Source organism: Bubalus bubalis, chromosome 3 (assembly GCF_019923935.1).
Source record: "Bubalus bubalis isolate 160015118507 breed Murrah chromosome 3, NDDB_SH_1, whole genome shotgun sequence".
Lineage (NCBI taxonomy): Eukaryota > Metazoa > Chordata > Mammalia > Artiodactyla > Bovidae > Bubalus > Bubalus bubalis.
The window spans coordinates 91720488-91733084 of NC_059159.1; the positions used below are offsets into that span (position 1 = coordinate 91720488).

Sequence of the window (12597 nt, forward strand, 5' to 3'; positions counted from 1 at the left end):
CTTGCTTGTTTCTCTAGGATAATTAAATAGTGATGGATTAGAATTAGGCTGCAGCAGAGATTGGGGAAAAAAAAATCTCCCAGCATCCTTTCCTGCAGGAGCGGCAGCTTTCGGCAGTGAGTGTAGCTACCACTTTTAACTGACATGTCTTAAATTCTGCCCTGGGAGGCTCGGGGATGCTGCCAGCAGCTGGGCAGCTTCTTTTCTTACGCTTATTAATTGAGAGTCTCACAGGAGACCAAGACATAAATCAGAATTTGAGGATTTTTTTGCCTTTTAAATTGAGAACTGTCTCTTCTTTCCATTGGCTTTAAAAAAAATCTGGTAGGAGAGAGGAAAAGGCTTCTATATTCATTTCTTCAAAGTTACAGCCGCTCTAAACCTGTGAGTATGTTGCATTTATTTAGCTGTTTCTGGGGGGTATGATTGCAGCATTCTCTTTGGATCTGTGAGGATTTAATTTAAGGAAAGCTATGCCGATTAAAAAAAATCAGAGTGAAATTTCACTGGAGGCTAAGCAGTTTTTGTTAGTTGATGTTGTCTTCATTAAAGCCTTCGTGTCAAGCCTGCCAGGGCTCCCCCTGCTCCCCAGCCTGGACCCCCTGTGTCTTTTTTTCTGAAGTTCCTGAGAGTGAGTGCTGAAATGGGAGAAAAGAGCGAATCTTGCTGCTGAGAAGGATGCTATGGCTGGTTTACTGCTCTTGCAAGGTGTGCGTGAGGCTGCAGAACAATGGGAAGATGATGACGGCTTACTTTGTATTCGTTGTGTTTGTCTTCTGTCCTTTGTTGGCTTCGTGGTGCGTTTTTGTTTTGTTAGGGTGATTAAAATCTTAAAGAAAAATTAAGTACTGTGGCATGCAGGCAGAATAGCCTCGGGAGATAGTCATAGACCTCACCTCTCTCCATGCTGTGTGGGGTTCCCTCTGTCTCTTTGTAGCAGATCACAATAAATGGGAGTTACCCCGAAGTGACCTTTGCCTGACCACCCTTTTCTAATTGTGCATTTGAATCGGTGCCATTTTTTTCTGGTGACGCAGACCCTTTAGTCTAAACATCTGTCCTTAGTCATTATGTCCCACTTTCCCTCTTTGGAATTCACTGGAGGCTAGAACTGTATCCTTGCTGAATTTTTATTGAATCAATTTTGAATCTTTTGTAAGGACAGAAGTAAAATTTTGATTTTCATAATAACCCCTGTATGTTCTTGATTAATCTTTGTTACATGAAAGTCTTATTATTTTAGTGATCTGATTCATATCATTTGGTTTCGGATCTCATTCTTTTATTTTAAAATCACATTAGCTAAAGCGATTTCTCAAAGTTAAGTTCAGAGCTCAATAGTCATAATACTTTAAAATACCAACTGGTAATAGTCATCTTTAGATGCCGAATATATTTGACTTAAGGTGATTTATTATGTGAGTTTTTTGGGTGCTAGTGTTTTGGTTGATTTTCTGCAGTGTAAAATAAATCAAGGATTTTAAAAAAGAAATTCTCTACCACCCAGAGATGAAACATCTGCTGTTCTTATTTTTGAACATTTCGTCATTCCTAAATGCAGCAGCTTTGAATTCAATGAGGAAGGAGTCCTAAAAATAGGAAATTCTGCCTTACCTAGACTGGCAAAAAACTTATATTCATTCATTCAACAAATGTTTACATTTGTCACAAAGCTCTTATTAGGCTCTGGAGACATGATGCTGAACGAGGTATTATATCTGCCCTCATGGAGCAGATACTGGTAGCAGGTGAGGGGGACCTTCAGAAAGTGCATAATTATTTCATTATATGCGTGCTAATTTTTTAACTGTAGAAGTTTTGATACTTTGCAGCCAAATATATAAAAGACATACAAACACTTGCAACTAATTCTGTCTCAGATCTTCTGGAGCCACAGATCCTTGGTACGCTTGACCTAGAAAGAGACTTTGAAAATAATTAGTTCAGCAAGCATGGAATAGGCACTATATTAAGTACTGAGTTTTAGATCAGTAAACAAGGAATAGTTCCAGCTTTGGAGGAGCTCACAGTTTAGTCTGAATTTTTATTGAAATTCAGAAAGGGAGGGAAATTAGTTATGTTAGTATATTCTGATATGTTACTGATTCACTAATTGAATGAATATTTATTGAATAATTATTTATTGAATAATATTGGGCAGTGTCATAAGCACTGTGTTGGGCACTGGGGATGGGGTGGAGAATAAAACAGAGGTGCCTTGCTCTCTGGAAACTCTTAGAGGCCATGACAGAGAAATGATTGGATGCCATGAGAATACACAGGAGGCGAGGAGGGGTGTCATTACCATTTACTGAGCATCTGCAGTGGGCCAGCCACGAGCTGGTACTCTTCTTTTGTACCTTAATCTTCCTTCCCTTCAGTCCTGTAAACTACTTACTATCTGTGCTCTGACATGCAAGTAAACGGAGATGAAGTAATTTGCTAAAGGTCACACAGGAAGTGAGTGGAGGAATTAGAACTCGGCCCCCGATGTGACTTGATTTCAAATCTCTGCCCCTTCCAGTGGTCCCCAAACATGGCCGCTCATCAGAGTTACCTGAGCTCTAGAGGGAGAATAGTGTTTAATTTTACTTTTATGTATTTATTTTTTATTGGAGTCTAGTTGCTTTACAATGCTGTTTTAGTTTCTGCTGTACTACAAAGTGAATCAGCTATATGTCTACCTATATCCCCTCTGTTTTGGATTTCCTTCTGACTTAGGTCACCACAGAGCACTGAGTAGAGTTCCCTGTGCTAGACACAGAACAGTTTTTATTACAGGCATCCCTCAGGACTGTGAGCAGTGAGGTTTAGGAACCACTCTTAGACTCTCCCCTCAACTTACAGATAGGGGAGCAAAGATAGAGATCATATAGTAGTTAAAATGGGGCCAGTGGCTAGATTTCTTAACCACGATTCATTCCATTATAGTGTCATGGAAGACCTAAGAAATCAAAACCAGAATCAAGAGCAAACAGCAGACACAAACCGACCAGTCAACTTGACAAAACAAAAAATAAAAACAGTAAGAACCTGAACCTGTGAAGGGTTTGGCTGGCCTTGACTCTGAAGAAGAATCCCTGGCAGCCTGGATTCAGAGGTCTCCCTGGGCTGTCAGAGGGTTATTACTTGAGAGTGAGCTAGTCAGGACATAAGTAAATAAATAAATAAGGCAGATGTTTTGACTTATTAATATTCATTTAGGCACTTACAGTTTATTGGGGGATACAGACAAGGAACTCTGTTATTATGATGTAATGGGATAGATTTTATAGTATGGAGAAGGTCAGTGTTCTGTGGGAGCAAAGATGAGGGACAACTGACTCAAGTCTGGGTGATGGCAGGAGTTCAGGGAGCTTTCTGGAGGAGGGCAATGTCTGAATTGAGGCTGATGTTGCTGGATACTGGTGGCAATCAGGTATAGCAGCAGCATTTATTATGCCCAAGTCCCTGAGATATGAGAGACCATTGCAAGAAAGGAAACTTTTCTCCTTTATCCCCTTGGGGATACTTGGGGCCTATAAATTAAATGGACAAAAGACAGATTAGGAAGAGAAGAGAAAAACAAGTTTAACTGCATACATACATATGAAAGTTAGCCAAGAAATGTGCCTCAAGGAGGTGGTTGGAATTGGAAACATATCATTTAAACAAAGGATGATGAAGTGTGAAGAGGCTAAGCAAAAGAAGAGGATTTTGGGGGCTACTGGATGCGGGTAAGTTATGGGAAGATGATTAGAAAATGTATGCTAAATAAGAATTGTTTAGTAAGGTTTTCATGCAGATAAGAGGCTTCCCAGGTGGCACTACTGGTAAAGAACCTGCCTGCCAATTCAGGAGACATAGAGACGGTGGTTCGATTCCTGGATCAGGAAGATCCCTGGAGGAAGGCATGGCAACCCACTCCAGTATTCTTGCCTGGAGAATCCCATGGACAGAGGAACCTGGTGGGCTGCAATCCATAGGGTCACAAAGAGTTGGACGTGACTGAAGCGACTCAGCATGCATGCAGGCAGACACACAGATGAGAGTCCTCTCAGGTGCTTAAGAGTTATCTCTGGACTAGTTTTCTTCCTAGTGTGGGAGAGGGAAACATCTTTAATAAAAAGAAAACGATGCCCTAATTTTATAAAGAAAGGAGGGGAGCAGAGAGCTAGTTGCCTTCAACTTGAAATACTCTTTATGTGAAAATGACATTTTGGGGTGACATACTCTGATCCCCTTCACTACGATCTCTTCAGGGTTTGTCAAGAAGCTTGGGCGCCCTGCAGTTCTAGTGAGGATAGGCTGGTTAGTGAAAGACAGGTGCCAAGGGACATTGCCAACAAGCTGTGGCAAGGACAGTGATGAGCCACTGAAGTGTCCCTAAAGTATGAGCAGTGGTCACCTTGCTCCTGGCTCTAAGACTCTGGTCAGTTGTTAATAATTTAGGGCTTAAATAGGCTTTGATGGCTTAGGTCGAGAATTTAACATATTTGTGTGCCTGTACATATGAATGTATATAGAGATTTATGCTATATATATATGTACATATATTTGTGTGTGTGTATATATATATATACACACACGTATATATATACGTATATATATATGTGTATATATATATGTGTGTATATATATATATACACACACACACACATGTTTAACACATGCATAGAGATATATATTGGTATAGATACATATCAATCATTGTTTTTATGGAGGTATATTTTGATTTCCAACCCAGTAACTTATGAATAAACATATCAACTCACTTGTGACTTGTATATAGTTTTCATCTCCCATTTTTTTGCACCAAATCTCTCATTTGACCAGCAGAAGTCTCTGAGGCCTATCGTGAGATAAGGCATTTTGAGACTATGTGATTTCCTGAACAAAGCATTGAGGGAGGTTTAGCAGTTCTTTGCTGTGTCACTATGTTCATATCTTAAAGAAATAGGCTAGAAATGGCAAAGAAATAGGCTAGCTTGTTCTTAAAATGTCTTCTGTGTCAGGCCCAGTACCCATGGTGAGTCTGTTTTGGATCTTAAACAACTACTGTGTTAATTAATTTCCCCTTTTACTGATGAGAAGAGTGAGGTGCATAGGTTAAATCAGTTGTCCATAAGTCATCCAAGGTGCTGACCATGACTCCATCATGCTGAAAGTTGGCAGATCTGTTTTATTGTGTTTCTTAATCTTGGGTTGATTGAGGGAATGTAGGCAGCCCCCCTCCCTTTTTGTAAATGAAATTTCAATGTATTCTGCAGACATGTGTCATGAAAAATGCTTAGGTTTTTTGACCTCAGGCTGAGATTTTCCTGTTGTTTTGACTTGCTTTCTACTTTTCAACTGAATTTACACTTATGTTTTTGGCTTATTTTCGAAAGGGCAGGACTCACCTATGGGCAAATTATGTGGACATGAGATTTTCTTTTGCTATTTCATCAGTTCACAGGTGTGGAAAGTCTTTCATGACCATTCAAGTGGTATGAATGGATTTCTTTGGTGATCGTTTTGGATTAGTGGGTTATAGAATATCTTGTTTCAGATCATCACAGATGCTGTATTTTAGAAAGCAGGAAAATATGGGTCCAAGATTTGAATTTCTCTTGTGGTTTGGGGCTATAGTCATTATCTTCTTAGTTGGTGGATGTGGCAAAACTTGAGCCTTTTCCATGAGTCAGCAAATCAGGCCTTAATATGTAGCATTTATGTGCCATCACACCTCTTTAATATTAGTATAGGTTATTATTATTTTTTTGGCGATAGCATTCCTGTATAACAAACCATTGTATGTGCCCACTTGGTACCACAGGCTGAATATATACAGTATATCAACTATGAAAACAGCTGTACATTGAAGAGTTAAAGAAAATTAAACTTTGGCACTTAATTACTTGTGTATTTATGTTTCCCCTTCTGTTTTGCTTGTCTAATCTGATAGATGTATGTGTGTGCGTGCTTACTTGCTCAGTCATGTCTGACTCTTTGTGACCCCATGGATGATGGCCCACCAGGCTCCTCTGTCCATAGGATTTTCCAGGCAAGAATACTGAAGAGGGTTGCTATTTCATCCTGCAGGGGATCTTCCTGACCCAAGGATTGAACCCACGTCTCTTGCATCTCTTACATTGTAGGTGGATTCTTCACTGCTGAGCCATCAGGAAAGCCCAGATGTATGTGGGGGAAGCCCTAATATTTACTGATAGTTGCTTGCTTATGAATGAGGACTCTATGATCATATAATCATGGGTGCTTTCCATGGTTTACATATGTGGCATAAAATACCAAGAATTGAGACTGTATTTGGCCCAAGGGTACTAATACACTTATAGAATCAATACAAATGTCATTTATTCAATCAAAATTGATTGAACTTCTCTGGACTAAGAGAATTCCTGTCCTTAAAAAGCTCATCATCTACTCACAACAGCTGAAAAGTAGACCACTCATCATACTGTGATGAGTTTTAAATTTTAACCATGAAACCCAGAGGAGAGACATATTCTCTAGCCTGGAAAACTTTTGGGTACTTTTGGGTAGTGATGGGTTTTCTTTCTCTCATGGATCAGGAGCTAAATGAAAGGCAAACTTGTTTCATCTTTGTGTTTTAGAAAGGTTTTTTTTTTCTCTGTGTTTTAGGTAGTGTTTGAAAAGAAATGGTAAAGTTATCCTCATTTAGCGTCATGCTGGAAACCTGCATTTGCTCTGTGTCCTGAGAAGGTCTGCATCCCTACTTGGAGGGACTGATGAAAATGGCAGAGTGCTGCTGAGTGGCCTCTGGTTGTCCCTGCGGGAAGCTCAGACTGCTGAGTAGTAGGAGTGCAGTGGTCTGTCTAATGGGGAGTTCTTGGCCCCAATCACTTAACTCTTTTAACAACATCAGACCACATTTATGTCATGTTTCAATTTAAAAAGTGATTTTGCAAAGTGGAATGCATTGCTTCCTTGGAACATCCCTGTGAGGTAAACAGGACCAAGGAATTTTTAGCCCACTTCCGGCTTTTGTGTATACGTGCAGTTTTTTTCCCTCATTTTTTAAATTGCTGTAAAATACATGTAACATACACTTTTCCATCATAACCACTGCTTCAGTAGTAGTAAGTATGTTCATAAGGTGGTGCAGCCATCACCACTGTCCGTCTCTGCAACTCTTTTCGTGTTGTAAAACTGAAACTCAGTGTGCATCAAATAGTAGCCTACGCACCCCGCTTGCTTCTACCTCCCTCTCCCCAGGCTGCCCTTCCCAGCCCCTGGCAGAGGTGAGCGACTGACCCAAAATCTCACTGCCTGCACACCTGGGACAGAACCCAGCATTCTGCGTGTGTCCAGCATGCTTTCTCCTAAATCACACTGCAGTAGGGAACTGAAGAAGGATCACTAACAGATGTGGTACAAGTTTCCCACTAGAAATAAGAGAACCCTCCAGTACGGCAGGAATTTTCATTTAAGTTTGAAAAAAATCAGTGAAGAAAACCAGCAGACTGAATTAGGAGCTGTATCTGTCTCTTGCCAACTAACATCCTGTTGTTATTTGTTTTGAATAAAGTGGAGGAGTACAGTTTGCTGTGCCTGAGGAAATCACGTTGAAAAGATGGCAGGCTCTGGGTTTAGCTTCCGGCTCTGTCCGTGACCTGCGGTGACTGTGGGCAAGAAAAACATTTTCTAAAGAGACTGTAAGTCCCACCTTCCATTTTTTTCAGTGAGTAGGATCTGGGCACACTTTATCTTTCATCCAAAAATGAATTTTCATTCTTTTCAACTGTCCTCACTTTGCTTTGGAACTCTCATCTCCCTTGAGCATGAGAAAAAAAAATATTAAGTTGTCAATTAAAGATGACATCATCTGTTCAACATTCAGATGGCCTCTTTGGGAGACGCTCAGGTTTTCCTGATGGAGTAGGGGAGGTAAATGCCCATGCAAGTGAAAATTTAAACTCTGCGTCAGGCTGACATCTCCTGCCCCAAAGGTTCCCCCTCCTTCCCGTCCTTCCCAGATGGCCTCTGGGGCCAGGAGGAAGACACAGGGATGGAGCCCAGTCCGGGTGTTGCTCTCTGGTTGAGCGTCTCATCGGTTGTTTTTGCAGTGACCTCTGTCCTTGCTGTGCCTGTCCCGGAGTTACCTGTGATGGCTGGACCTGTCGGTGCGCCCATGACCCTGAGCGCTTGGCATTCTCCACTGCTGCCAGCTGGTCCACAGAGGCCAGAGGCCAGTGCCCACTCCCATTTGATCCCTGTTCTCTGCCCTTTGTCACCAGAGCTATTTTTTAAAAAACACCTTTATTTTGCAGTATCTCCGTACTTTGAGAAAAGGTACGAGAATCATACAGAGAACTTCTGTCCACTCTGAATCTCTTTTTTAGCATTTTGCCACATTTGTGTTTTATTCTCTCTCTGGATACACACTGTTATGTATTTTTCTGAATCCTTTGGAAGTAAGATACAGCTCCAGAAAAGGTGGTCTAGAACATGAGTTCCCAACTGCCTGGCCATGGATCTGGCACCTCCTGTCAGATCAGCGGTGGCATTAAGGTTAGAAATAAAGTGCACAATAAATATAAGTGTTTGAATTGTGCTGACACCATCCCCCCACACCAGGTCCATGTAAAAATTGTCTTCCATGAAGCTGGTCACTGGCACCAAAAAGGTTTGGAACCGCTGGTCTAGAAGGATGAATTGTAACCTTCCAATTGAACAAGGGATGGAAGTGTCTGGAAATAGCCCTTGTGTTCTTTCTTCTTCTCTGCTCTCCTCTAAGTCTTCTTTCTTCCAGGTTAAGCTCCCTGAGTTCTTCCTTTTATGGAAAAGCACAAAGAATATAAAAACCACCCAAGTTCTTCAGATGATATGAAGGTTTATAATTTTGATTGAGGAAGCTTTTGTAATAAGTCTAAGCATGTATTATTTAAGGGTAGTTTATCTAGTTTATAAATCTACTAGTCTCTCACCTAATAGAATAATTATATTCTACATTGATGCTTTCTTTTTGGCCTTTTTTAGAATTTTAGGGCTTCCCTCTAAAGGTCAGGACTGCTGCTGCTGCTGCTGCTGCTGCTGCTAAGTCGTTTCAGTCGTGTCCGACTCTGTGCGACCCCAGAGACGGCAGCCCACCAGGCTCCCCTGTCCCTGGGATTCTCCAGGCAAGAACATTAGAGTGGGTTGCCATTTCCTTCTCCAATGCATGAAAGTGAAAGTGAAGTCGCTCAGTCGTGTCTGACTCCTAGCGACCCCATGGACTGCAGCCTACCAGGCTCCTCCATCCATGGGATTTTCCAAGCAAGAGTACTGAAGTGGGTTGCCATTGCCTTCTCCAAAGGTCAGGACTAGTATGGCAAAAAAATGTTGAAATTTCTTTCCTTTGATTCTGACAGTGTTGGTGACAGGGTTGGGGGTGAAGTTGACAGTAACATGTGTTTTGGGGAGTGGAGTGCCTGGTAATTTCTGGGCTGTTGTTTCTCTCCCAGAAGCAGAAGTAGCACCTCTCCTTTTCCTCTGATCACTGGCCATGAGGATGGCTATTTGAAAACATCATCCATAGGACAGAATTTGGTCTGATGAGCAGTTTTCTTTATTAAGATAAGTTGGGTTATATGGTCAATAATATTAAGCAATAGATTAACTGCAAATCTGGTGGTGGTGTCCACTGGAGTCCTGTGCTTGTAACTCCAGTGGGTACCATTCAGACTGTGCTTGTGTTGTGTTTAGTGGCTCAGTCGTGTCTCTTTGTGGCCTCATGGACTGTAGCTTCCCAGGCTTTTCTGTCCATGGGGATTCTCCAGGCAAGAATACTGGAGTGGATTCAGACTGTAGGTTATATTATATAAATGGTGCCTCCCAGAGCATATCTGTTAGTCTTTCTTTATTCATTCCTCTTGTCCCCTAAAGAGATTTTAACTTTGGTGAAAAAGCTTCAAGGATATTGTGTCATTTTATTAACTTTTGACATTTTATTTCATTTTTTCTTTTTAAAATGGACTCGCTTTTATTTCATTGTGCAGGAACATAGCCCATTGTGTTGGATTTATTGGGGGAAATTTTTGAATTGATTCTACTAATTGTGATTTGAATGAGAGAAAAAGTATAAACAATGAAGTTGTAAGCATACGACTTTTCATTTGAGACTAGGTCTACCAAGAGATTAAAAATTAAAGCAATATAAAGCTCAGTAATAAAAAGACAGATAACCCAATTAAAAAATGGCCAAAGAACCTGAACAGACATTTCTCCAAAGGTCAATATGTACTCAAACAGATACTCAGTATCATTAGTCATTAGGCAAATGCAAGTCAAAATCACAAGGTTCCATTGTTGGGAGAGTGTGTAATTTCCTCAGTTCTGTCTTTGCACAACAAAGATTTGAAACTGCAGACCAGTGTTACAGCTCGATTACAGCTTAGGGTTTTATTCAGCAACAAAGGATACTACACGCTGGAGGCATGAAGGCAGGTGGACTCCAAAGAAGAAGCCCCAACCTGGCTTGGCTTCCTCTTTTTATACGTTTTGTCTCCTCCCCGCAAGCCTGCCCTATGCAAATTAGGGCTAGCCAGGAAGAGGGCGTTTGTTTCTCCTGAGGTTCTCAGATTTTTCTTTTGTTCCCTTTTCATAGGCTTTTCCCTTTGTCTTTTAGCCACTGCCATTTTGGACTCCTTTTTCTAACTACCTAACACTATAATACACCCTAAGATGGACAGTAAAAAGTGTTGTTCAAGATATGGAGAAATTGAAAGCTTCATATGTTATTGGTAAGAATGTAAAATGACACAGTCATTTTAGAAAATGGCCTGACAGCTCTCAAAAGTATCAAATGTAGAATTATCATGTGATTCAGCAATTCCACTCCTAGATGAAATACATGTCCACACAAGAGCTCGTACATGAATGTTAATAGCAGCATTATTTATAATAGCCCCAAAGTAGAAATATACCCATATACCTATCAAATAATGAAATGACAAGTGAAGTGTGTTATATCTATAACAATGGATTATTATTTGGCAATAAAATAATGACATACATAACAGCAACACAAATGAATCTTGAAAACCTTATGCTCTGTGAAAAAAGCTAATCATGAAAGACCATGTTACTTAATATCATTAATATAAAATGTCCAGAAAAGGTAAATTCATACATGTAGAAAGTAAATTAGTGGTTTCTTAGGACTAGAGGTAGAGGGAAATGGGAAGTGATTACTAATGGATATAGAGTATCTTTTGGGTGACAAAATGTAAATTAGATAATGATGAAAGTGATATACTATCTATGAATATTAAAAACAATTGATTGTGTACTTCAAATGAGTGAATTGAGTGGTCTGTGAATAATGTCTCAATATAGCCATTTAAAAATAAAGCGGTAAAATCAGGGCAAGATAAGGACATATTTTCTAGCATAGTAATAGTGTAAATGAAATATGATATGATATTTTTCCTTAACCTCTGTAAACCAAATAGCAAGATTTTTCTTTAGCTAAAAATACATTTTTTCTAACATCTGAGCATAACATCTAGGTTTTGCTCAAAAGTACAACAGGCAAGTCATTCTGTTCAGTTTTTAATAACTGTGCTTACTTTGGTGGTACACATTCTAAAACTAAAGCAGCATAAGGAACATCTAGCATGGCATCTTTGCAAGGGTGCATGTACCTTAGTGCAGTGTCTTATGTATATTTCCTTCCTTTATTGAAGAAAATAAGAGAAGACTTGGATAAATGTGTATAGGTATGAAAATATAATATTGTAAAGATAGCAGTTCTAGGTAAAATCTCTGAAAATGAAATCATGTCCCACTCAAAACTCAGCAGACTTCTCTTGTAACTTTACAATAACTGATTCTAAAATTTGTAAATAAGAATGAAATTGCAATAGCAGCCCAAGACCCACCGCTCCCGCCAACACCCTCTGAAAGAGCATTTAATGTAGTAGAGGATTTGTCCATTGGCATATATAAGAAAGCCATGAAAATGAAAATTGTGTGACTGGTGCAAACAGAGGCAAATATGTGAATGGATCCAAAGAGTGCCTGAAACTGCTTTATGCGTGTATGAAAACTTGCCCTGGGTTAGAGATTGCAGAGTCATTCAGTAGGTCAGAGAGTGATGAGTATAGCATGAACACATGTCAAAGATTTACTGATCAATGACAAAATCAGCAAGATGGTTAACATTTTTCCAAGAGCATTTGGGGGAACTGAAGAAAGAATGTTTGAATAAGATTTGTTATATACAAATATGCAAAACTGATTAATTTCCTACAAGGCAAAAAAGCCATAACCTTATCAAAGTATTTGCATATGTGTCAGACCAAAAAAATCTACAAATTAACATATTATTTTACAAAATATAGGCCCTAATGTATAGAAAATAACAAATCAAGCAAAGGTATATCCCTTACAAAATGAAATATTCCTTGGGTGGGCCTATTTGTGCTCTAAAATAGTAGGCATACAATTGAGCTTACCTCAATGCTTGATTGAGCAGGCATACAATCTTTCTTTTGTATTATTTAGAATCCAATGAATAGCTGAAAGACAAGTTATTCATTACTGTTGGGATAATTGCCTATCCATAGGGGAAATACTTAAATTTAGATCACACTGTGCACCAAGTGGATTCGA

The 12597-nt window shown here is 39.7% G+C and overlaps 1 protein-coding gene across 5 annotated transcripts in view; it reads left to right on the top strand.

The window, feature by feature from the left end:
• Window positions 1-12597, top strand: part of TTC39B (tetratricopeptide repeat domain 39B) — a 146719-nt gene that overhangs the window by 68833 nt on the left and 65289 nt on the right. The window contains exon 3 of one of the 5 annotated variants that reach the window (XM_044939840.2): window positions 7532-7658. The exons of 3 other annotated variants lie outside the window; for them this stretch is intronic. The gene's annotated coding sequence lies outside the window, so the exon portion shown is untranslated. Of the gene's footprint in view, window positions 1-122; window positions 385-7531; window positions 7659-12597 lie in introns of those variants that run through there. One more of the 5 variants, XM_025281505.3, reaches the window with a different exon arrangement.